The sequence below is a fragment of the Schistocerca americana genome, chromosome 11 (genome assembly GCF_021461395.2).
Source record: "Schistocerca americana isolate TAMUIC-IGC-003095 chromosome 11, iqSchAmer2.1, whole genome shotgun sequence".
NCBI lineage: Eukaryota > Metazoa > Arthropoda > Insecta > Orthoptera > Acrididae > Schistocerca > Schistocerca americana.
The window spans coordinates 151,521,446-151,545,800 of NC_060129.1; the positions used below are offsets into that span (position 1 = coordinate 151,521,446).

At 41.5% G+C, this 24,355-nt stretch overlaps 1 long non-coding RNA gene across 1 annotated transcript in view; it reads right to left on the reverse strand.

Annotated features, from left to right (window-relative positions):
- Window positions 1–24,355, reverse strand: part of LOC124553996 — a 40,584-nt gene that overhangs the window by 8,294 nt on the left and 7,935 nt on the right. Inside the window, exons 2-3 of the long non-coding RNA XR_006968194.1 lie at window positions 16,768–17,022; window positions 13,612–14,113 (exon numbers count right to left, since the gene is read on the reverse strand). This is a non-coding gene — a long non-coding RNA (uncharacterized LOC124553996). The remainder of the gene's footprint in view (window positions 1–13,611; window positions 14,114–16,767; window positions 17,023–24,355) is intronic.

The window sequence follows — 24,355 nt, forward strand, 5'->3', positions numbered from 1 at the left end:
ACACAAGAAATTTTTACAGAACTTTCAAAGAAAATATTAAGGGCTATCAACCCCCTAGCCTCTGCTTCCGAAGAACAGATGGATCCCTGGAAACAAACACAAAAGAAAACTGTAAAATTCTCAAACATTACTTTGATAAACTTCTTAATTGCAAAAAACATACAGGAAAATTAACATTCCAAAAGACCACATCTAATGCCGATTCTGATCCACCCACAATAGAAGAGATAGAGGAAATCATAAAACAAATGAAAAATAACAGAGCTGCCAGAGAAGATGGTATTATCGCCGAGATCTGGAAACTCCAAGATGAAAACATCACCAAAAAAATCCATAAGATTATCTCCGAAATTTGGATCACAGAGAAAGTGCCAGAGGAATGGAAATGTGCATTGATCCATCCGTTACATAAAAAGGGTGATAAGTCAGATCCAAACAATTACAGAGGCATTTCGCTAGTACCAGTTACATACAAAATTTTCTCTAAGGTGCTATTAAACAGACTAGAACCACAAGCAGATCTGCAAATTGGGGAATACCAGGCAGGCTTCAGAAAAGGGAGATCATGCATCGAACAGATCTGGAACTTGAGAACACTTTTGAAAGTCAGACAGGCAAGAAACACTGTAGTTACCTTTGTGGACTTTAAAAAAGCATATGATTCCATAGACAGACAGACACTCTTTGACGTACTGGAAGAATATGGTATCGACAGAAAAACCAGGGCACTTATACAACAGACGCTTACAGAAACTACCTCCAAGATTAAGTTCATGGGAGAAATTTCGGAACCCTTCCACATACACACAGGTGTCCGACAAGGAGACGGGCTCTCACCAATCCTGTTCAACATGGTGTTAGACAAAATTATCAAGCAGTGGGAGGAACAAGTTAAAGAAATACAGCTGGGAAGAACACGTGAAACCAAAACAATCATAAAATGTCTGGCATTTGCAGATGATATAGCCATACTCAGCAATAATACACAGGAGGCAAAGGAAGCACTGGAATGCTTGCATGAAATAGCTGCCAAAACAGGTCTGCAGGTATCTTACGAGAAGACACAATATATGGAACGACAGACCAACAATGTACACACCATGCATACGGTATATGGATCCGTAGAAAGAGTCGAAAAATTCAAGTATTTAGGGGAGTACATACAAATGGGAGGATCAAACAAGGTGGCTAACATGGAACGAACGAAGAAACTCCAGAAGGCATACAAACTCACATGGTCACATTATAATAAGAAAAGCATATCGAGGCAGGCCAAACTTAGGCACTACAAAACAGTTGTATTACCAGAAGCATTGTACGCGTCAGAAACAACCACAATTGGAGCATCAGGCATCATAGACACAGAAAAAATAGAACGCAAAATTCTCAGAAAAATATTTGGACCAATTCACAGAGATGGCATATGGATGAAGCGACCTACCAAAGAGCTGTACCAGCACACTGACAGACTAACAGACGCGATCAGAAAACGCAGATTAACTTTCTATGGGCACATACAGAGAATGGACAACAACCGGCTTACAAAGAAAATTTTTGATGTAGTAAACAGCTCAAGCAAGAAAACAAATTGGTATCATGAAATAGACGAAGACTTAAGGCAGATAGGGATCAACAGGCAAATGATAGGAGACAGGAAATACTTCAGAAACAAAGTTAGGAGTGCAAAATTTATTGTAAAGGAGAGAAAGAAGAAAGGAACATTATGGACAGAGCAAAGGAAACAGGAGCACAGCCAAAGGATGAAGAGATTTTGGGAAGAGAAGAGGAAGAAAGGAAAGAAGTGAAAATTGTGTCATCATGTGATTTTCGAGTTCAAACACTGTCCATAAGGGCAACAATGAAATGAATGAATGAAAGAGCATTATTCATTCATTCATTCATTGTCATTTAGTGATCACCAGAGCCCAGATTTATTTATTTATTTATTTTTTCAGTCACATATATGAAAAGTTTAAGTGTTCATGAATCACAGTGCCAGCCAGGATATATTTTATTTTATTGTTATACTGTGACTGTATACATAGAAAATCTACTCACCAAGCGGTGGCAGGAGAATACAAATAACATAGGTATTACATATGCATGCTTTTGGAGCCAGTGGCTTCTTCTTGCTGTCATTTTTACTCAGGCAATTCATATGAAGAGGTTCCTGACGTGATTGTGGCCACATGATGGGAATTAGCAGACTTTGAATTTGGAATGGTAGTTGAAGCTAGATGCATGGGACATTCCGTTACAGAAATTGTTAGGGTCTTCAATATTCTTTGGTCCACAGTGTCAAGAGTGTGCCAAAAATACCAAATTTCAGGCATTACCTCTGACCACGTACAATGGAGTGGCCCATGGCTTCCACTTAACAATCAAGGGCAACAGCATTTGGGCACAGTTGCCAGTGCTAACAGACAAACACTGTGCGAAATAACTGCCAGAATCAATGCAGAATTTACCACTAATGTATCCATTATTACAGTGTGGTGAAATATGGCATTAATAGGCTATGGCAGCAGACAACCAACACGAGTGCCTTTGCTAACAGCACAACAATGTTTGCAGTGCCTCTCATGGACATGTGACGATATTGGTCGGACCCTAGATCACTGGGAAGCTGTAGCCTGCTCATGCGAGTCTCAATTTCAGCTGGTAAGAGCTGACGGTAGGGTTTGAGTGTAGTGTTGACTGTATGAAGCCGTGGACACAAATTGTCAACAAGACACTGTGAAAGCTGGTGGTGACTCCATAATAGTGTAGGCTGTATTTACATGGAATGGACTGTGTCCTCTGGTCCATCTGAAACAATCATTGACTTGAAATGATTACATTCGGCTACTTGGATACCGTGGACTTCATGTTCCAAACAATGATGGAATTTTTGTGGGTATCAAAGTACCATGTCACTGGGCCACAACTGTTCGCAACTGGTTTGAAGAACATTCTTAACAATTCGAGTGAATGATATGGCCATTATGGGACATAATCCAGAGCTCAGTTTGTGCACAAAATCCTGCATCAGCAACACTTTCGCAACTATGGATGGCTGTAGGGGACTTCCCACGACTTGTTCAGTCTGTGTCATGTCAAGCTGATGCACCACACCAGCCAGAAGAAGGTTTGGCACATCAGTAGGGGGTATCCCACGGCTTTGATCACCTCAGTGTATATATTATTGCTATTTCAACCTTTTTTCATATTTTCCTACAGCTTACACTTTCCCTGAACATTATGTTCTGTTGCAATAAAATGAGGCTAAGTGCACTTCAAGTTTGATTCTGAAGGTGTGCCTCTGCTTAATTTTCTTAGATTCCGAATTTCAGATCTCATAAGCAAAACACACACAAAAACAATACTGTGTATACCACTGTAACTGGAATTACTGTGTGTAATAAGCAACTTCATGAGACAGTGAGATAAACAAAAGGCTAGCAGCCCACAGTTTTCCAACCGCTAGTGACTTCTGCAGAACTAGAGAGTGTGTGTGCTCCAAAAAAGGTCTGCCAATTAGTACTTCTTAAAATTAAATTCTGAGGCTGTGCAGATGATGGCTCCTGCTGCATCAACATTATCATCTAAATTAAGATCTCAGGTTATGATGGGTGGTGCTTTCACTAACAGTGAACAGACTGTTCTCTGTCAAGTGGGTATTAAGTAGATCAGGTGTTCTATGAAGTCCCAAATAGTGACATATGCATAATGATACGCACAGAAAGAACAAAGCAATGCAATTGTGTAAGAAGCAAATTTGATATATGCAGATACCAAAGGCTCCAAACTCCACAAATGTGTTTGTCTTTGATGAGTGATCCATGATCCACATGTAAGGTTACTGCTAGGTTTTAGAAATGGGGTTTGTCTTTGATGAGTGATCCGTGATCCACATGTAAGGTAACTGCTAGGTTTTAGAAATGGGGTTTGTCTTTGATGAGTGATCCGTGATCCACACGTAAGGTTACTGCTAGGTTTTAGAAATGGGATCACTTAGGAAAATAATTCTGGATATGCACTGATTTAAGAAAAATGCCCTCTTGTATACTAAGTTTTGGCCCACGAATCAAATTTAATATCTTGACTACAAAGAACTGAAAGGATCGGAAGAAGAGAGTGCTAACCGAATTAAAATTAGTCTGATCACACTATATGTCTTGGTTTCAACTGCACTGCGTGTTGACAATACATAGTTCCATTTATTCCATTAGAAAGCATTGACAGCTACATGTATTATTTTGTCCTATTCTAGTTGAACTCTTATCTTTGGATAAAACAATCCCATGCCATAGTGTAATTGAGTAAAAAGGCAGCTGTTCGGCAAGGACATTAATGACGACTGTGATCCATTTACTGAAGACAGTAATGGAGAACCTGATAAAATGTCAGGGAATAAATCCATTACTGCAAATAACATGTGTGTGACCTGGCATATATTGCCAGCAATCTAACCTCATATGGTTTAGGTTTAACATTTATTAAAATTTTTGAAGCTTTATTAACATTAAGACTATATACCTTTAATGTAATATACATTAATTAATGCTTTTAAGGTAGACACAGTCACTTCTTTCACTTCACCTTAACAAAAGAATAAGGTGTTATACATATGATGAAGAGTTAGCATTGTTTTGATCCTAACATTCAAAACTGTGGGTTATCATCTTTTTCTTTTCTGTTTTACTTCTTTACAACTATTTGCCTATGTTTATTTTTAAGCACAAGCACAGTATATATCTACTGAAAGAGAAGAAAAAGTAGATCACCACACCCTACACCGTATAGACCACAACACACCAGGAAAAGGAAAAGAAATATTACTAAGAGGGCAATAAACAAGCAAAGAAGAAATGAAGGCAAGGCTTATAGAAAATGCAAAGACGAAGTGATTGCTTGGACACACTGTTGAAGAACTGTGTAGTTATCCACTAAAGTGTGAAGGAAAACAGTCAAGCACGCTTCTGGAATAAAGCTGAACACAACAATGAAAAACTGTGATGGCGGTCAAGATGTCAACTTCAAAAATGATAAATACCTTAAACTGTATGCCAAAAGACTGATGATGATGATGATGGGCAATCCTCAAGAAAAAGCAAACATTTTAGAACAGGGGGAGTGAAAAAATTTTCAACACGTTAACAGAGGTAAAAGTATATGATGGACTACATCCTATGAATAAATACAACCGAATGATATAAGACTCTTGCATACATACCACTTATGCATCACGACTATTTTGAAAGTCTTCAAGTGCAAAATGAAGAAACTGAAGATTCGGTTATTATTAGTTTTGTGGCTACACTTAACTATAACACCTTGTTTCATCATGTGTTATACACATTGCATTGTAGTTTAGTTAGGTTTTTAACTTTTAGATTTCAGTTTTGTAATGTAAAAGAAAACTAATATGAAAATTTGGAAACACTTTGTGAGTGACTAAATTGAGGATAATTTCTTGTGTTTAGTAGCTTTGGTATGTTGTTCTCTGATATACGATAATAAAAGTTGCATATTTGCTCTCAAACATTTTGCAGTACTTTTTGGTGAAGACAGTGCTAACCCACAAAAGTAGAGGCAACATTCCAAATAAAATATTTTCTGTGATTGTTCAAGAATTTTGGAAGCATGTATCATATTACATAGCTAAACAAATAGCGGGACAATTTGTGGAAAAAGTTAAAATTAAGTCTGCTGTGATTTACAATTTATAATTTAACCAAACATATAATTTGCAATAACTCTAAACTATGCTTGTGTAGAGAAGTTTGGCAGCAGGAGGAACCATCTCCAGACAGGTGAATATAGGACTATAAATACAAAATTAAATACGAGTAATGTAGAATTAGGTTTAACAGTGAATAAGAAAAATGCATGGAAGCTACTATGAACAGCATAGTGAAAACACTATTGTAGTCCAGGTGGACATGATGTCAACACTAACCACAATAGGAGAAGCTTACATGCCAACTATCTCCAAATAAAATGACGAGATTGAAGAACTGTATGATGAGATAAAGGAAATGGTTCACACAGTTACCAGACACGAACATTTAATGCTGATGGGGAACTGGAATTTGATAGCAGGAGAAACAAGAGAAGGAAGAACAGTAGGTGTATATGGACTGGGGAACAGGAATGAAAGAGAAAGCTGCCAGGCAGAATTTTGCACAGAGCATAACTTAATAATCACTAACACTTGGTTTAAGACCCATGAAAGAAGGCTGTATATATGGAAGAGACCCGGTGATAAGGAAGGTTTCAAATTGATTATATAATGGTAAGACAGAGATTTCAGAACCAGATTTCAAACTGTAAGACATTTCCAGGAGCAGATACGAACTCTGATCATAATTTATCGGTTAAGAACTTTAGATTAAAACTGAAGAATTTGCAAAAAGTAGGAAATGAAGGAGATGGGACCTGGATAGGTTGAAAGAACCAGATGTTGAGAGTTTTACTGGGAGCATTAGGCAATGATTGATTAGAAGAGGGAAAAGGAATACAGTAGAAGATGAATGAGTACCTCTGAGAGAAAATAGTGAAGGCAGGTGAGGATTAAATAAGCAAAATGACAAAGTCTAGTAAAAATCCTTGGATAACACGGGAGATATTGTATTTAATTGACAAAAGAGAAAATATAAAAATGTAGCAAACGAGGTAGGCAAAAGAGAATACAAAGTATAAAGAATGAGGCTGACTAGAAGCGCAAAATGGCTGAGCGGGAATGGCTAGGAGACAAATGTAAGGATTTGGAAGCATACATGAATATAGATACTGCCAATAGGAAAATTAAAGAAGCCTTTAGCTATATGAATATCAAGAACTCAGATGGAAAACTAGTCGTAAGAAAAGAAGGGAGAGCTAAAAGCTGGAAGGAGTATTATAGAGGTTCTATACAAGGGAGATAAACTTGTGGGCCATATTATAGAAATGGAAGAGAGTGTAGATGAAGATAAGATGGGAGATGATACTGCAAGAATAATCTGACAGAGCACTGAAAGACATAAGTCAAAACAATGTTGCAGGTGTAGTTGACATTCAGCAAGAAATACTGACAGCACTGGGGAAGACAGCCATGACAAAACTCTTCCATCTGATGTGCAAGATAAATGCGACAGGCAAAATACCCTTAGACTTCAAGTAGAATATAATAATTCCAATTCCACAGAAAGCAGATTCTGGCAGGTGTGAATATTATCAAACTATTTATTTAGTCAGTCATGGTTGTGAAATACCAACATGAATTGTTTACAGAACAATGGAAAAGCTGTTGGATGTTGACCATGGGGATGATCAGTACGGATTCTGGAGAAATGTAGGAACATATGAGGCAATACTGACCCTACACTGTATCTTAGAACTTAAGTTAAGGAAAGGCAAACCTAAGTTTATTGCTTTTGTAGACTTAGAGAAAACTTTTGACAGTGTTGATTTGGATACTTTCTTTGAAATTCTGAAGCTAGCAGGGGTAAAATAAGGGGAGTGAAAGATTATAAAACTTGCACAGAAACCAGACAGCAGTTACGAGTTGAGTGGCAAGAAAAGGAAGCAGTGGTTGAGAAGGGAATGAGACAGGGTTGTAGCCTATCCCTGATGTTGTTCAATATGTACATTGAGCAAACAATAAATAAAACCAAATAAATATTCAGAGAAGGAATTATAGTTTGAAGAGAAGAAATAAAAATTTTGAGGTTTGCTAATGACATTGTAGTTATGTCACACAGACAGGATTTGGAAGAGCAATTGAATGGAATGGACAGTGTCTTGAAAGGAGGATATAGAATGAACATTAACAAAAGCAAAACAAAGGTAGTGGAATGTCATTGAATACAATTCCATTATGCTGAGAGGATTAGGAATGAGGGCAGTAAAATAACTAATGAAGGCCAAAAAAGAGCAGATACATAATGTACACTTGGAAATGGCAGGAAAAACATTTCAGAAGAAGAGAAATATAAATTTAAGTGTAAGGAAGTCTTTTCTGAAGGTACTTGTCTGAAATGTTGCCTTGTATGGAAGTAAAACATGGATGGTAAACAATTCACACAAGAAGATAACAGAAGCTTTTGAAATGTGGTGCTACAGAAGAATGCTTTAGATTAAGATGGGTGGATTACATAACTAATTAGGTGGCACTGAACACCACTGGGGAGACAAGAAATTTGTGGTCAACTTGACTAGAAGAAGGGATCGGTTGATAGCATACATTCTGAGATATCAAGGGATTACCAATTTAGTATGGGAGGGAAAGATGGAGGGCAAAAATCGTAGAGGGAGACCAAGAGGTAAATACAATACGCAGACTCAGAAGGATGTAAGTTTCTGTAGTTGAGCTGAAAAGGCTTGCACAGGATAGAACAGCATGGAAGCTGCAGCAAACCAGTCTTCAGGCTGAAGAAAACAACAACAAAAACAACATGGTCATAATGGCTACAAAAATAAAGAATCAAATTTATTGAGCCTGTAGAAATTTCTCTTCCGGCCCCCATTTTGAAACATTAAGTACATTAATGAACAGATATTAATGTTATTAGCTGAATAAACAACTTTTAGTGTGTGATTGGTCCTCATTAGATCAAAATCTACTTTCTCATTTTAGGAATGAAATAAGCTACTAGGAATAGTAAACATACATTATTTACTCGAATCTAAGCCGCACTTTTTTTCCGGTTTTTGTAATCCAAAAAACCACCTGCGGCTTAGAATCGAGTGCAAAGTAAGCGGAAGTTCTGAAAAATGTTAGTAGGTGCCGCCACAACTAACTTCTACCGTTGAATATATGTAGCGCTACACAGGCATGTTTTGCAGGGACAAAGATAAATACTGGTGCCAAAACCTCTGCGTCAGTTACACACACACACACACACACACACACACACACACACACACACACACACACACACACACACAAAAAAAAAAAAAAAAAAAAAAAAAAAAAAAAAAAAAAAAAAAAAAAAAAAAAGTGGAAGACGAGCTTTTTTTCTCCGCCCCGAGTTTCGAACACTGTATATTCGTACATTATCCAATGAAGGAAATACAAATTTCGTATTATTCATCTTCGAATGTAGTAGCATTTCAATGTACTAAAAAAATCCGACTGGCAAGACTGTCAGAGATGTTTGTCAATATGGGAAACTCTTTCCTGAATTTTTTTCTACCTGTGAAAGGAGATGGTTGCTAATAGGAACTTATATGAGTTGTGAATAACATGCAGTATTCTCTTCACCGTAAGAATAATACGAATATAAACATTTTGTCAAGTATTATTTCATGTTTGTAGCTCATTTAAATCCTGTCTGCCTAATAAACTACGAAACTAGAGTGAGACAACAGCAAACGCGGAAGAATACACATATCATCCCATGTTTATATTCGTATTATTCTTGTGCCTTAAATCTAAGATGACTCTAATTTCGGTGCAGAATGTAGTGTACTAAAAGAGGTGTGTGCAAATATTTTCAAACGGAGAAAAATTTTCGCTAATCTCTCGTTCAGAACATCTATCATACGCAGTCTATTATTTGGTTCTTGTTGATCATTATCAAAGAAAGCAGTAGTGTAAGTAACAACAAATAGCAGTCTCTTGCCATTGTTTCGCTAATGAGACGATTCCTCTCTCTCTCTTTTTTTAAACTGGAAGCGGCAATAGAGCGTACATGCGGCGAGCGGCGACAGGCCGTAAACACTAATTATCAGAAAGCGACAAACAATGCACGGCACAATACATTAATGCATTTTCAGCTTAGAGTGACGTAAACACCTATAACAAAGAGAACGGCACTTATCAGATCAAAGAAAAATAAGCAATCAATTCAAACCAGACAAAGCACGTGAAAAAGGAAGGGTACCCGTATAAATACGGACGGAGGACTTGATGCATAGCAATGGCTACCTGGTAAAGCTCAAGTGCTAAGCTTACGACTCGAACCAAACTACTGTAGCTGTATCGTCATTCATTCGACCTAAATTATGTCTCATATTATAATGGGCCAACTTTGTTTCGATTTGGAGGTGCGGCCTAAAACTTTTCTCTCACCTTGAATTTCGAGTCTCATTTTTCAGGTGCGGCTTAGATTCGAGTAAATACGGTATGTTATGAATTAATAAATAATTTTTTTTTCCACTAGCATTTAATTTAAATGCAAATAGCGGTAAGGCTTGGACACATATTATATGATATAAACCTTGAATGCCCATTCAGTGCATCATAATTTTTTTATCCTCACAACAGGGTGATTAAACCTATAACTATCATGGCTCAAATGGTTCAAATGGCTCTGAGCACTATGGGACTTAACTTCTGAGGTCATCAGTCCCGTAGAACTTAGAACTACTTAAACCTAACTAACCTAAGGACATCACACACATCCATGCCCGAGGCAGGATTCGAACCTGCGACCGTAGCGGTCGCGTGGTTCCAGACTGTAGCGCCTAGAACCGCTCGGCCACTCCAGCCGGCCAGCTATAATGAAGTCTGTGAAGAGTGATTGATAAGAAATGTCATGCTTCTGTTAAACATACACTACGTTATTTTGTTTTTGTCATTCCTAAGATGTTTCCAAATGACAGGAACTGCTCACATATATAGTAGTTGTGAGTGTAACAACAACAAATTAAATGTAACCACTCAGTATTTTGTAACTGATGCTTTGCATTTCTCTTCCACAAATAAATTAACTGGGTTGTACTTTAATAACCTTAATATACCTAAAAGAAAAAAATGTGACATGAGTTTTCTTAGTTGTAAAACCCGTAACTGAATAAAACAAACCACTTAACTTGAGTCTCAAGATATTCTCAATAAATCATCCTTCCATTGTTTCTTGTCGTATCCATCGAATGGTGGTAATTGTGATGGGGAAAGACTAGTAGTACCACTAAGTCAAAATGATGATATCTCTTAAGGTGGATTCACACTCGTCAGAAAGGAATAAAACCTCAAAATATATCACAGTGCATTTCAAACAGAGAAAGTAACAAAGCTTCTCAATGAACTGGATTATCAATTTCAAGGTTTCTCTGGAAGAACGTTGTGATATTGAAAACGTTGGTGAGATGTTGCTTGTGCCCGTTAACATTGGCAGTTAACCTATACTCATCACGCTCACTACATAGTGGTAGTAAATTTTGCATTATTTTATTGTCTGCTTTATTTTTAGGCCAGGTTACATAGGTTCCATGGGGACATGAACATTTTTCCTACCTATTCTGTGAAAGAGACCACATATCTGATGGCGATGACACGATTCTCAATAAATCATGGTTATAACAGCGGCTCTGTCAGCTCTTTCAAAGGAGAAAAATGTTTTTAATGTTAGAAAAAGAGGTGACTTTTACGGTAAAAAGATTCTATGCACAGACACCCTTACCAATACTGTTTATATTTTCTGTAGCTTTAGTGTCCCCACCAGTGGACACTGCGATGGAGGCAGATGAGCTAGCCTGGGTTGCACCCCGGAAGAGTGCAATAACCTGTCAGGCAGGGCACACAAAGTGCATAGTATGGGCAGACCCACTGACGAAGGTGTTTTACCTGTGGTTGGCAGTAATCAGAGACCTTGCTTTGTGCCAGCCATGTGCCACGTTATCCCTAAGTACATCTTTATGAGAGTTCGGACTTTCTGTTTCCTGTGGTATCGTAGTGCCTACATTGGTAAGAAGAACGATGCACTGTTCCTTCAGACGTGCAGTCACATCCGAAGGAACAAGCACTGCAGCAACTACAGCCATTATGAAAGGCACAAAATGTATTCGCAGTTGCAAATATGAACAACCATCAGCTGTAGATGGGAATGTGAAATTTTGTGCCGGACCGGAACTCAAACCGGGATTTCCCGCTTTACGTAAGTGGTCGCCTTAACCGCTTTGACTGTGTCACAACTTACCGCCAAAACCAAACTTCCGTAATTCATTGTCCCTGCATCCCACCATTACTCATACACACATTATGTAATTCCTGTACAAGGAAGGACATTTTAATTGAAAGTTGCTGCCTGGTGTTGGCAGATAAGTAGGATTTTAAAGTGCCTGTGTTGTTACAAAGACTAATGTTATGTTCCTTCCGAAATGTGTGCACGTCATTCCCAGCAGATAGTTATTTGTATTCACAACTGTGAATACATTCCATGTATTTTATAACAGCTGTAGCCATTGCATTGCCCATCCTTCTGGGGCATCGTTCTTCTTAACGACACAGGCATTGCGATATTGTATTTATCTGCCAATACCAGCCAGCAATTTTCAATAAAAATGTCCTCCCCTGTATGGGAAATACATAATGTTTGTATGAGTAAAGCTACATTTTCCTAGCTGCGGGAATTCGTCGCAGCATGCTATGTGAAATGTTTTCCTAGGTGTAGAGTGGTGTATGCCAGAACCTAAAAAAACGATTTTTTTTAAATTGGCAACTACCTGGTAGAGTGATATGAGAACTACCTCCTTATACGTTTTTTTTTAACTCAATGAAAATTTTGTGCTATTGAAATAGATTACTATTTATGATTTTTAAAAAAGTTGACTTTTCACACTTCTCAATATTTACTATGCCATATCTCCTAAACTAAGTGTCGTACAACAACATAACTTTATAATTACCTTCAGTAATATATGTCAATAACATCTGCAAAAGTTCTGGCCAATAGAGTCAGTAATAGTGAAGTAAAATGTAGCGTCTGACACGGAATTTTTACCAAACCAACATCCAAAATATGTGTGTGTGTGTGTGTGTGTGTGTGGGGGGGGGGGGGGGGGGGGGGGGGGGGGGGGGGGGGGGGGGGGGTAGGCTGAAAACGAGAAGTAGTTTCGTAAAGATTTGAAATAATTTTTACAGTTTGTTGGAAGTCGGTGGGTGCTATAGTTTCCTCTAGATGAGAGCAGTTTTGTGCAGTTCACTGGCATGACACTATTTCCTGTGCACTGCAAGGAGCTTTCTGCTAGGCCCGGGGCAGTGCAGCACAACAGCAGCAGCGGAGAAGTGAAGTCCAAACATGCAGCGCAGTGCTCGAGCTAAAACACTGTTAATTTTGGCACTCTGAAAGTACATGGAAGATAGGGAAGAGGAGGACAGTATGTTATCGGAAAAAGTACTCAGAAAGCAGTAAGACAAAAGTTCTTGCATCATGAAGGAGTAGTGTATAAAATTTTAGTTACAAAATATTTGCTTGACGATGTGGAGAAGTTTACGGCATTTTTCAGATTCACACCCAACCAGTTTCATTACCTTCTTTCGCTAACTGAAGACAAACTGAGAAGTAATTCCTGTAATGGAGTGGCAAAACTGATTACATCAGCAGAAAAACTCACAGTTACATTAAGATAAGTTTCTCAATAATAAGAAATTTTAATGTAAGTTGTTAGGCTACGGAATATAGTAATGACTGTTATATCTCCGGCTGTGCCACTATTTCAGTACAATCGATTGTTACAATACGCTTTGCACTGCCTTGCAATTGTTCCAGTAGAATAAATGCTAATTTGCAGAACTTCTATTACATATATACGTGTGGTTTATACTGTTTCTGATGGCAGCAAATGGGACTGAGAATTGGACAAAAATATTGGCTCTGTAGTTTGAAGAAAATAATACTAATGTCGAAAGCATGTTTCACTTACTATAGGTATCAAAGTTTGCAGCAGTAACAGTATTGTCATAGTTCCTAGGTCCTTGCTCACTGTCAGCACTTTGGATAGAAGCAGGATGGCTGCTGTTTGCGTTCCAAAATGTGGAGTTGTTGCCATATCCTTGATCTCTCTGATTTATGGTTTATATGTCCATCACAGTATTTCAAATCTGTTTTTTGGCTTTGCAAATAAGGTTGGGTCTAAATTTTTTTACTGTTGCTGCCATGGATTTGAGGAACAAACCAGTTTCGTCCTCAGTCGATAAATTTGGAAGAAGTCTGTCGATCTTCAAGTCTTTCCTTAACGAGTTCCTGTAGCACACTGTTAGGAAAACATTTTCTTTTCAACCTCCATGCTATTAAGGAATTGAAGCCTGTCCCGGTACACAGCTCTTTTCTTCGTGGCTACTGATCCACTTGTCGCAGACCTTTCTAGTTTCCGTATCTCCTAAAATGATCTCAGATGTTTCTCCATCACCTTTTGCACTGCTCACCTGAAATAACAACCGTTAAAAATCTTGAAAAGAGCAAACAGTTAAACTATGTCTAAACACATTCCATTTATAACATTAGCATTGTTATTCAATTTCAGAAATGTTTTACATATTGAATTTTGTGTCAGTTTCAAATTTATGTGCTTACTTTTCATCCGAAGTAATTTACTCCCATAATTTTTTCAGATACCTTGTAACTGGGGAATCTTTCCATTCTCAACAATTCTCTCATCGCATTTCAGCGTCTGAAATAAGACCATTTCTGCTCCATGTTCTCGAGGCTCTTGAACAAGCACTGTTACCTAAATTTTTACCACCTCCAGACTAGGGGGAGGAAGGCAGAAGAATTCTGGACTTGTTGAAAATTACCTAATGCTGTTGCTGCACTTGATGGTAAACACATTAGGACTGTAGCACTTAACTAAACAGGAAGTCAATATTATAACCACAAGGACTACTTTTCAATAGTTCTCCTTGCCATAGTGGATGCGAACGTAGCTGACGTAGGTTCTTACGGAAAAGAGGGAGACTCTGGAATATTCGATAAATCCAAAATTGGGAGACTATTAAAAAATGAATCAATTTTCCCACTGCCACAGGTATTGCCACAATCAAACCTGCTGTTGCCTCACGTCATACTTTGCAACGAGGCCTTTTCAGATTAGACAAAAATAAGATGAAACCTTACTGCAAACAACAAATGCTAGAAGATGCACATAAAAGAAACTTTAATTACCAGTTAAGCAAAGCACGAAGTTTCCGAGAAAGCTTTTGGTATCATGTTCCACATTCAGAGTTTTCTTTACTTCTATAAATATTAAAGTTGAATCTGTAGACAAAGTCATTTCAGTTTGCTGCTGCTTGCACAAGAGGAATACCAGTCCCCACAGCCTTATAACGCAGATCTATCAGAAATTAATGAACTGCCCAAGGAAAACATGATACGCTTGGCAGGAATGGGCGGTTATGTCAAAGCTGAGGGATTCACTGTGAGAAGCGGAACCACTGATTACTTCAATGGACCAAATTTTAATTGATGTTCACAGTATTGATCACAATAACATCCAACTCATGACAACTATGGTTAAAAAATTAGTACGAACATATTTATAAATGTTATACACGGATGTAATAAAAGACATTTCTACTTACTCGATTTACTCATTTTTCTTCCGATTTTTGCCCAAATTAAATCCTTTTTCATTTGATTTTTCCACTCGGTGTTGGCCAGATTCCAAAAATTTGCTTTTTAGAATCCAGTTCAATAAGCTGCTTATCCTCTGAGGCAGAGAAGCGGTCAGCCGACATTTTTGGTGATTGTTTCTATAACAGTTCTCTTAAAAATTGTCTGTTGTTACCTGTGCATGTGAAACAAACAGTGCAGCTGTCATCTCGCTGCTCCCCAGTTTGACAACACCCACTCCTCCGGCCAAGTAAATCGTTGCAACGTGTGGGATGGGCTCCTCCTAAAGCATAGTGTTTCTTGCAGGTGGAGCCTACTGGGGCACTGCGTTGTCCCCACCCTAGGAAAACTGTCCCGTACATTTGCACTGTGTGAGTAGGCAGTGGGGTCTCGCATGCATTTTACGCAGCACACCGTGGGAAACTCCCGCAGCTACGAAACCGCAGCTTAAGGGTTGTGACGAAGGAATGATGACATATGGAAGTTTGGGTCTGCCTGTGAGTCGTGCGTGATTAGCCAAACTGCTTAAGGCAACAGCTTGCGTAAAGTGGAGAAACTGGGTTTGAGTCCCAGTCTGGCATAAATTTTCACTGTTGTCATTCCCTTATATAGCTGACTGATTTTCATATTCGCAACTGTGAAAACATTTCATGTATTTCTGCTTCCTGTAGACCAATTCCCATGTCGAGTTTTCTTATCCCTCACAGGGTTCCGTTCCCTGGCTGTTATGGAGCCACCTATGGCCAGTGAAGCACCTACACTGAAAGTATAGTAAAGCGGTGTTGTCATGCCAATGTAGATACTAAATTAGCAAATAAACATCAAAATTTTGAAACTTTTGGATAACTCTTTTCCTGAAACTTCCTGGCAGATTAAAACTGTGTGACGTACCGAGACTCGAACTCGGGACCTTTGCCTTTCACGAGCAAGTGGTCTACCAACTGAGCTACCCAAGCACGACTCACAGCCCCTCCTCACTGCTTTACTTCTGCCAGTACCTTGTCTCCTATCTTCCAAACTTTACAGAAGCTCTCCTGCGGGCACTTGCCCGCGAAAGGCAAAGGTCCCGAGTTCGAGTCTCGGTCCGGCACACAGTTTTAATCTGCCAGGAAGTTTCATATCAGCACCCACTCCGCTGTAGAGTGAAAATTTCATTCTAGAACTCTTTTCCTGTTGTTTCACTTCTCGACTATTTAATACATGTGTAAACTTTGCGAAGAACACCCAGTTTGAATAATGCTAGGTCCATCAATAATTAATTAAGCCTTACCAGACACACTAGCAAGTCCCCAGCACTATCACTTCATGTCAATAAAAAAACTAACAATGGAGGCTAACAGCTAAGTTGTAAATTAACCTGTAATCTGCATAAAACAATACACTGAAAACCATGTACTTAAAAAGAGCTCATGTTTCAAATAAAGCATTACAAAAGCATAATACCAAGGCAGACTGTTTCACTCAAACGTACCTGCACTTAGGGTCAGCTGCACAATCAGCGGATAAATCCCAGATAGCTAACTGAGGAACACACCAACTATGGTAGTTATAGGAGGTGCACCATATGACAGCATTTTATTCCCTGGTTCCCATCCATGCTGTGTATTTTTGTGCATGTCATTAATTTTATCTAGTCACCGTCTACAGAAACAGCTCGTCTGAAATGAGCGCTAAGCGATCCAGGTCCCAAAACTATTTGCCCGAGATACTTTGCGGCTGGTCAAAGCTGTAAACAAGTTCGTGAACATAGTAGAAAACAAAGAAAACTGATGCAGTTTCCTGCAAGAAAAGGTAAGTGCAAAATATGTAATTAAGCTTGTAAGGTACTAGTATATGTAACACAAAAATCTATCTTTAAGTTACTCGAACGGTCAGGTATTTGTTGTTTGACCACGAACAAATCTTGATAAATTTCAGAATAAAGCACGGCGGAAAATATGACACGGATTCAATTCACAAATTACTTAGTATCGACTAGTGGATTTTGTATTTACATTTTACATAGTAATAGTAGTGGGTGTTCTACAAAAAGCACATTTTCTGAATTCACTGAAAACTAATTGTACATCAAATTTTGCTTTCCTCGAGTGTATACAATCCAGTTTCTACGATGTGACGGTTATTACTAATTATACTGGGGTCGTATATGGAAAATAGGTGAGCTTTACAATTAAAATACTAATTATTATTTATTTATCTATTTCACCGGTTCTTAATATCCTTGGCTGGTGATAGCATTGCTTTCAGAAATACAGCAACCAGACACTATTTTATTTAGACCTTTCATTCATCTTCAATTTATGTAATGTATATTTAAATCACTCAAAGTATCAACTGCAATTTGGATGCTGCAGCTGCCTTCCTATCCCACCACTCCCATTTTCTGCATTTATGAGTGTGGTATAAGCACTGTTTCTTTGTTGTATTGCACAAAGCAGGACAGTATTTGCCGTGCCACACTTGTAAATGTGGACAATGGGAGCAACAGCAAGCAGAACAGAAAGGCAGCACCTGCATACGAGATGCAGTTGTTGTTTTTAATAATATGTCAACTGAAAATTTAAATACATATTATGCCAAATGAAGATGGACAAAAGCCTGATGTGTGTATTTGTATAAATACAAAATACATAAAATGGCTATTCCTATATTGCTGGCGCAGAAGTGTACTCGCAGCACACATCTGAACTAGAGGCTGCTGTCGTGTCTCACCTAAATGTTGAAGGTACAGTAACAATGGCATACATAATTTTGACCTTTGCAATCATCCCAAGCATCTAAATGTAATGTACAAGGGCAGGGGAAGTAACTGGAGATGTCACACCTACAGCATGATCTTCCTCATTTAACGTATTTACTCGAATCTAAGCCGCACTTTCTTCCGGTTTTTGTAATCCAAAAAACCGCCTGCGGCTTAGAATCGAGTGCAAAGTAAGCGGAAGTTCTGAAAAATGTTGGTAGGTGCCGCCACAACTAACTTCTGCCGTCGAATATATGTAGCGCTTTGCTGGCAGAAAGATAAATACTAGAGCCAAAACCTCTGCGTCAGTAAACAAATTTAAAAAAAGGTGGAAGACGACCTTTTTTCTCCGCCCCGAGTTTCGACCATTGCATTTTCATACATTATCCAATGAAGTAAATACAAATGCTGTATTGTTCATCTTTGAATGTGGCAGCATTTCAATGTACTACGAAAATCCGACTGGCAAGACTGTTTGGGATGTTTGTCAATATGGCCAACTCTACGTTCTGAATTTTTTTCCTACATGTGAAAAGAGATGATGGCAAATAGGAACTTTTATGAATCGTGAATCACATGCAGTATTCTCTTCACCATAAGAATAATACGAATATAAACATTTTGCCATGTATTCTTTCGTGTTTGCTGCTATCTCATTTAAATCCTGTCTGCCTAATAAACTACGAAACTAGAGTGAGACAACAGCAAACGTGGAAGAGTATACATATCATGTCATGTTTATATTCATATTATTCTCATGCCTAATAGTGATACAGAAATGAAGCACGGCAATTGACTAGATCTTTAAATCTAAGATGACTCTAATTTCTGTGCAGAATGTAATGTACGAAACAGGCATCTGCAAAGATTTTCAAACGGAGAAAAATTTTCGCTAAACTCTCGTTCAGAACATCTTCTATCATATGCAGTCTATTATTTGGTTCTTGCTGATCATTATCAAAGAAAGCAGCAAAGAAAACAAATAGCAGTCTCTTGTCATTGTTTCGCTGATGAGACGATTTTTCTTCTTCTTCACCTTCTTCTTCTTTTTTTTTTTTTAAAAAAAAGAAGCGGCGGTAGCGCGCACAAAAGCAAGCCATGCTGCAAGCGGCGGCAGGCCATAAACACTCATAATCAGAATGCGACAAACAATGCATGACACAGTAAAATAATGCATTTTCAGCTTAGAGTGACGTAAACACCTATAACAAAGAGAACGGCACTTATCAGATCAAAGAAAAATAAGCAATCAATTCAAAGCAGAGGAAGCACGTGAAAAAGGAAGGGTACCCGTATAAATACGGACGGAGCGCCTGACGCATAGCAATGGCTACCTGGTAAAGCTTAACTGCTAAGCTTACAAGTCGAACCAAACTACTGTAGCTGTATCGTCATTCATTCGGCCTAAATTGTGTCTCATATTACTATGAGACCAACTTTGTATCGATTTGGAGGTGCGGCCTAAAACTTTTCTCTCTCGTTGAATTTCGAGTCTCAAATTTCAGGTGCGGCTTAGATTCGGGAAATTTTGTTTCCCTTGATTTCGAGTCTCATTTTTCAGGTGCGGCTTAGATTCGAGTAAATACGGTAGTTGTGTCCAATCATCTCAGCTTAAATTTGTCAATTTTATTCTCAAGATAAATGTACTGTTGTCAATTTTATTTTCAAGATAAATGTACTGTTCTCAAATGTGTGATGTCAATGTGCCATTGCGTGTGGAGACATATTCAGGGTGGCTACTCAAACTTGGTGAAAAAATTCTCTAAGAATTCCAGCTGGGGGGAGGTTGGTTGGTTGGTTTGGGGGATTAAAGGGACCAGACTGCTATGGTCATCGGTCCCTTTTCCAAAGACAAAGAACACCCACAGAGAATAAAAACGAGGAACAGAAGAGATCACAGACGATACAGAACAAGAAAAACTGAGACAAAGACAAGACAAAACGAACTAAAACCACACAGAGTGTGACGGTGGTTGGCCGACCATAGAAATAAAAAAGGAAAAGCCAACCACTTAGAAACACATTAAAAAAAAATCTGTTGAAAATCATAGGCCAAAGGCCAGAATCAACACAAAACAATAAAATAAAACAGAAACACTCAGATTAAATGATAAAATCCCCCTGACCGAATAAAACGTAAAACTAAGTCACCCATAGTGGAGTCGTCTGTTAAAAGGGCAGGGAGCGTATCAGGCAGCGCAAATGTCTGCCTGACCACAGCTAAAAGGGGACAGGCCAACAAAATGTGGGCCACTGTCAAAGCCGCCCTGCAGCGACATACAGGAGGGTCCTCCCGGCGCAGTAAATAACTGGGTGTTAGCCGGGAGTGGCCAATGGGGAGTCAACAAAGGACAACAGAGTCCCTGCGGTTGGCTCGCATGGATGACCGCCACACAGTCGTCGTCTCCTTAATGGCACGGAGTTTATTGGGTGTAATCCGATCGCGCCATTCAGCGTCCCAAAGCGCAAAAACTTTTCGGCGGAGGACTGCCCGCAAATCAGTCTCTGGGAGGCCAACATCCAGAGATGGTTTACACGTGGCCTCTTTCGCCAGGCGGTCAACATGTTCATTGCCCGGGATACCGACATGACCGGGGGTCCACACAAAGACCACAGAGCGGCCGCAACGCGCAAGAGTATGCAGGGACTCATGGATAGCCATCACCAGACGAGAACGAGGAAAACACTGGTCGAGAGCTCGTAAACCGCTCAGGGAATCTCTACAGATCACGAAGGACTCACCTGAGCAGGAGCGGATATACTCTAGGGCTCGAAAGATGGCGACTAGCTCAGCAGTGTAAACGCTGCAGCCAGCCGCCAAGGACCGTTGTTCGGAATGGTCCCCTAGAGTTAGCGCATACCCGACACGACCAGCAACCATCGAACCGTCGGTGTAAACAATTCCAGAGCCCTGATACGTGGCAAGGATGGAATAAAAGCGGCGGCGGAAGGCCTCTGGAGGGACCGAGTCCTTCGAGCCCTGTGCCAAATCGAGCCGAAGGCAAGGGCGAGGAACACACCACGGGGGTGTACGCAGAGGCGCCTGGAAAGGAGGCGGAACAGGGAAAAACCCAAGCCCGCAGAGAAGCTCCTTGACGCGTACAGCGATCGGACAACCCAACCAGGGCCAACGGTCCGGCAGATGGACGACCGAGTGCGGGAACAGGACACGGTAATTTGGATGCCCGGGCAAACTAAAAACATGGGCAGCATAAGCAGCCAGTAATTGTTGGTGTCGTACCCGCAGTGGAGGTACACCTGCCTCCACTAGTACGCTGTCCACAGGGCTGGTGCGGAAAGCACCAGTGGCAAGGCGTATCCCGCTGTGGAGAGTTGGGTCCAGCACCCGTAACGCAGATGGGGATGCTGAGCCATAAGCCAGGCTCCCATAATCCAGACGGGACTGGATTAACGCCTGGTAGAGCCACAACAGGGTAGAGCGGTCGGCGCCCCAGCGGGTGTGGCTCAAGCATCTCAGAGCGTTTAGATGCCGCCAACACGTCTGTTTCAGCTGCCGGATATGAGGCAGCCAAGTCAATCGGGCATCGAAAACCACCCCCAAAAACCTGTGGGTCTCCACCACAGCAAGGAGTTCATCGGCAAGATAAAGCCGCGGCTCAGGATGGACTGTTCGGCGCCGGCAGAAATGCATAACGCGGGTCTTAACTGCCGAAAACTGAAACCCATGCGCTACAGCCCAAGACTGCGCCTTACGGATAGCGCCCTGTAGCTGACGTTCAACAGCTGCAATGCTAGTAGAGCTGTAGGAAAGGCAGAAGTCGTCAGCATACAGGGAAGCGGAGACAGAATTTCCCACGGCCGCAGCAAGCCCGTTAATGGCTACTAAAAACAGACAGACACTTAAGACAGAGCCCTGTGGCACACCGTTCTCCTGGACGTGGGAGGAACTATACGAGGCCGCGACTTGCATGCGGAAGGTACGACACGACAGAAAATTGCGGATAAAAATCGGCAGAGGACCCCGAAGACCCCATCCATGAAGCGTAGAAAGAATGTGATGACGCCATGTCGTATCGTACGCCTTCCGCATGTCGAAAAAGACAGCGACCAGGTGCTGACGGCAGGCAAAAGCAGTACGGATGGCCGACTCCAGGCTCACCAGATTGTCGGTGGCGGAGCGGCCTTTACGGAACCCACCCTGAGACGGAGCCAGAAGGCCCCGAGACTCCAGTACCCAATGCAAGCGCCGGCTCACCATCTGTTCAAGCAACTTACAAAGAACGTTGGTGAGGCTAATGGGACGGTAGCTGTCCACCTCCAGAGGGGTCTTTCCAGGTTTCAAAACGGGGATGACAATGCCTTCCCGCCATTGCGACGGAAACTCCCCCTCGACCCAAAGACGGTTGTAAAGATCGAGAAGGCGCCGCTGGCAGTCCACTGAAAGGTGTTTCAGCATCTGACAGTGGATGCCATCTGGCCCAGGAGCGGTATCAGGGCAAGCAGCTAGGGCACTGCGAAATTCCCACTCACTGAATGGAGCATTGTAAGATTCCGGGTGGTTGGTGCGAAACGAAAGGCTCCGATGTTCCAGCCGCTCTTTAATGGAGTGGAAGGCCTGGGGGTAATTCGCAGAACCGGAACTCATAGCAAAATGCTCTGCTAAGCGATTTTCAATGACGTCGGAGTCAGTACAAACGGCTCCATTCAGTGAGAGCGCAGGGACGCTGGCAGGGGTCCGATAGCCGTAGACGCGCGAATCTTGGCCCAGACCTGCGAGGGAGTGACATGGAGGCCAATGGTGGACACATACCGCTCCCAGCACTCCTTCTTGCCCTGGCGGATAAGGAGGCGGGCCCGCGCACGCAGCCGTTTGAAGGCGATAAGGTGGGCTAAGGAGGGATGTCGCTTGTGACGCTGGAGCGCCCGCCGGCGATCTTTAATCACTTCAGCGATCTCAGGCGACCACCAAGGCACAGCATTCCGCCGAGGGGACCCAGAAGAACGGGGAATGGCAGATTCGGCGGCAGTAACGATTCCGGTGGTGACCGAGTGAACCACCGCATCAATGTCATCAGTAGAGAGAGGCTCAAAAGAGGCAGTGGAGGAGAACAAATCCCAGTCAGCCTTATTCATAGCCCATCTGCTAGGGCTATGAGAAGAGTGACGCTGTGGTAGTGACAAAAAGAGCGAAAAGTGGTCACTACCACACAGGTCGTCATGCACACTCCATTGGACAGACGGTAAGAGGCTATGGCTACAGATGGAAAGGTCAATGGCGGAAGGTGCCATGCGCCACACTGAAGTGTGTGAAGGCACCATCATTTAACAGCGAGAGATTGAGCTGCGACAATAAATGCTCAATGATGGCGCCTCGACCTGTGGCCACTGACCCACCCCACAGAGGGTTATGGGCGTTGAAGTCGCCCAATAGCAAGAAAGGTGGCGGCAATTGGGCGACCAGTGCAGCCAGGACATGCTGCGAGACATAACCATCCGGTGGAATGTAAAGACTGCAGACGGTAACAGCCTGTGGCGTCCACACGCGTACAGCGACAGCCTCTAAAGGCGTCTGGAGAGGGACAGACTCGCTGTGCAGAGTGTGAAGGACATATATGCAGATGCCACCAGACACCCTTTCATAAGCTGCTCGGTTCTTATAATAATCCCGATAGCCACGGAGGGCGGGGGTTCGCATCGCTGGAAACCAAGTTTCCTGGAGAGCAATGCAGAAGAAAGGGCGAAGGCTGATAAGTTGGCGGAGCTCAGCTAAATGGTGGAAAAAACCGCCGCAGTTCCACTGGAGGATGGTATTGTCCATGGCTGAGAAAGGCGTGAAAGGACTGGGAAGGCAACTTACGCCGCTTGTTCACTCACTCCCACCGATTCAGTACCCGTACGAGAGGCATCCATGGCGTCTGAGGGACCAGCGAGATCAAGGTCCTCAGCGGACGCTAGAATGTCGACTTCATCCTCAGACGCAGAGCGCGAAAGGTGCGGTGGGGTTGGTGCCACCGCAAGTTCTTTGGCCTTAGAGGACTTTCTCTTGGACTTCTCTCGCTGAACCTTGGGTTTCACCGGCTGGGAAGGCTTCACCGATTCAGTCTCCGGGACAGAGGAGGATCGTGAAGCCCTACGCCCGGCCGCTGGTGAGGACTTATGCCACTGGCGGCCGTCATCCTCCCCGCTGGTGGAACCATGGGAAGGGAGGGTCCCAAGGGAACTCTTACGGGCGAGAGTAGCCGAAGAAGTTAGACGCTTCTCCGGCTGAGAAGCGGGGACGGACGTCCCCGACGGGTAGGAGGAGGTTGCTCCTGAGGTAGGTGGTGCAGGAGCAACCGGTTGGGTAGAGCCCCCCACG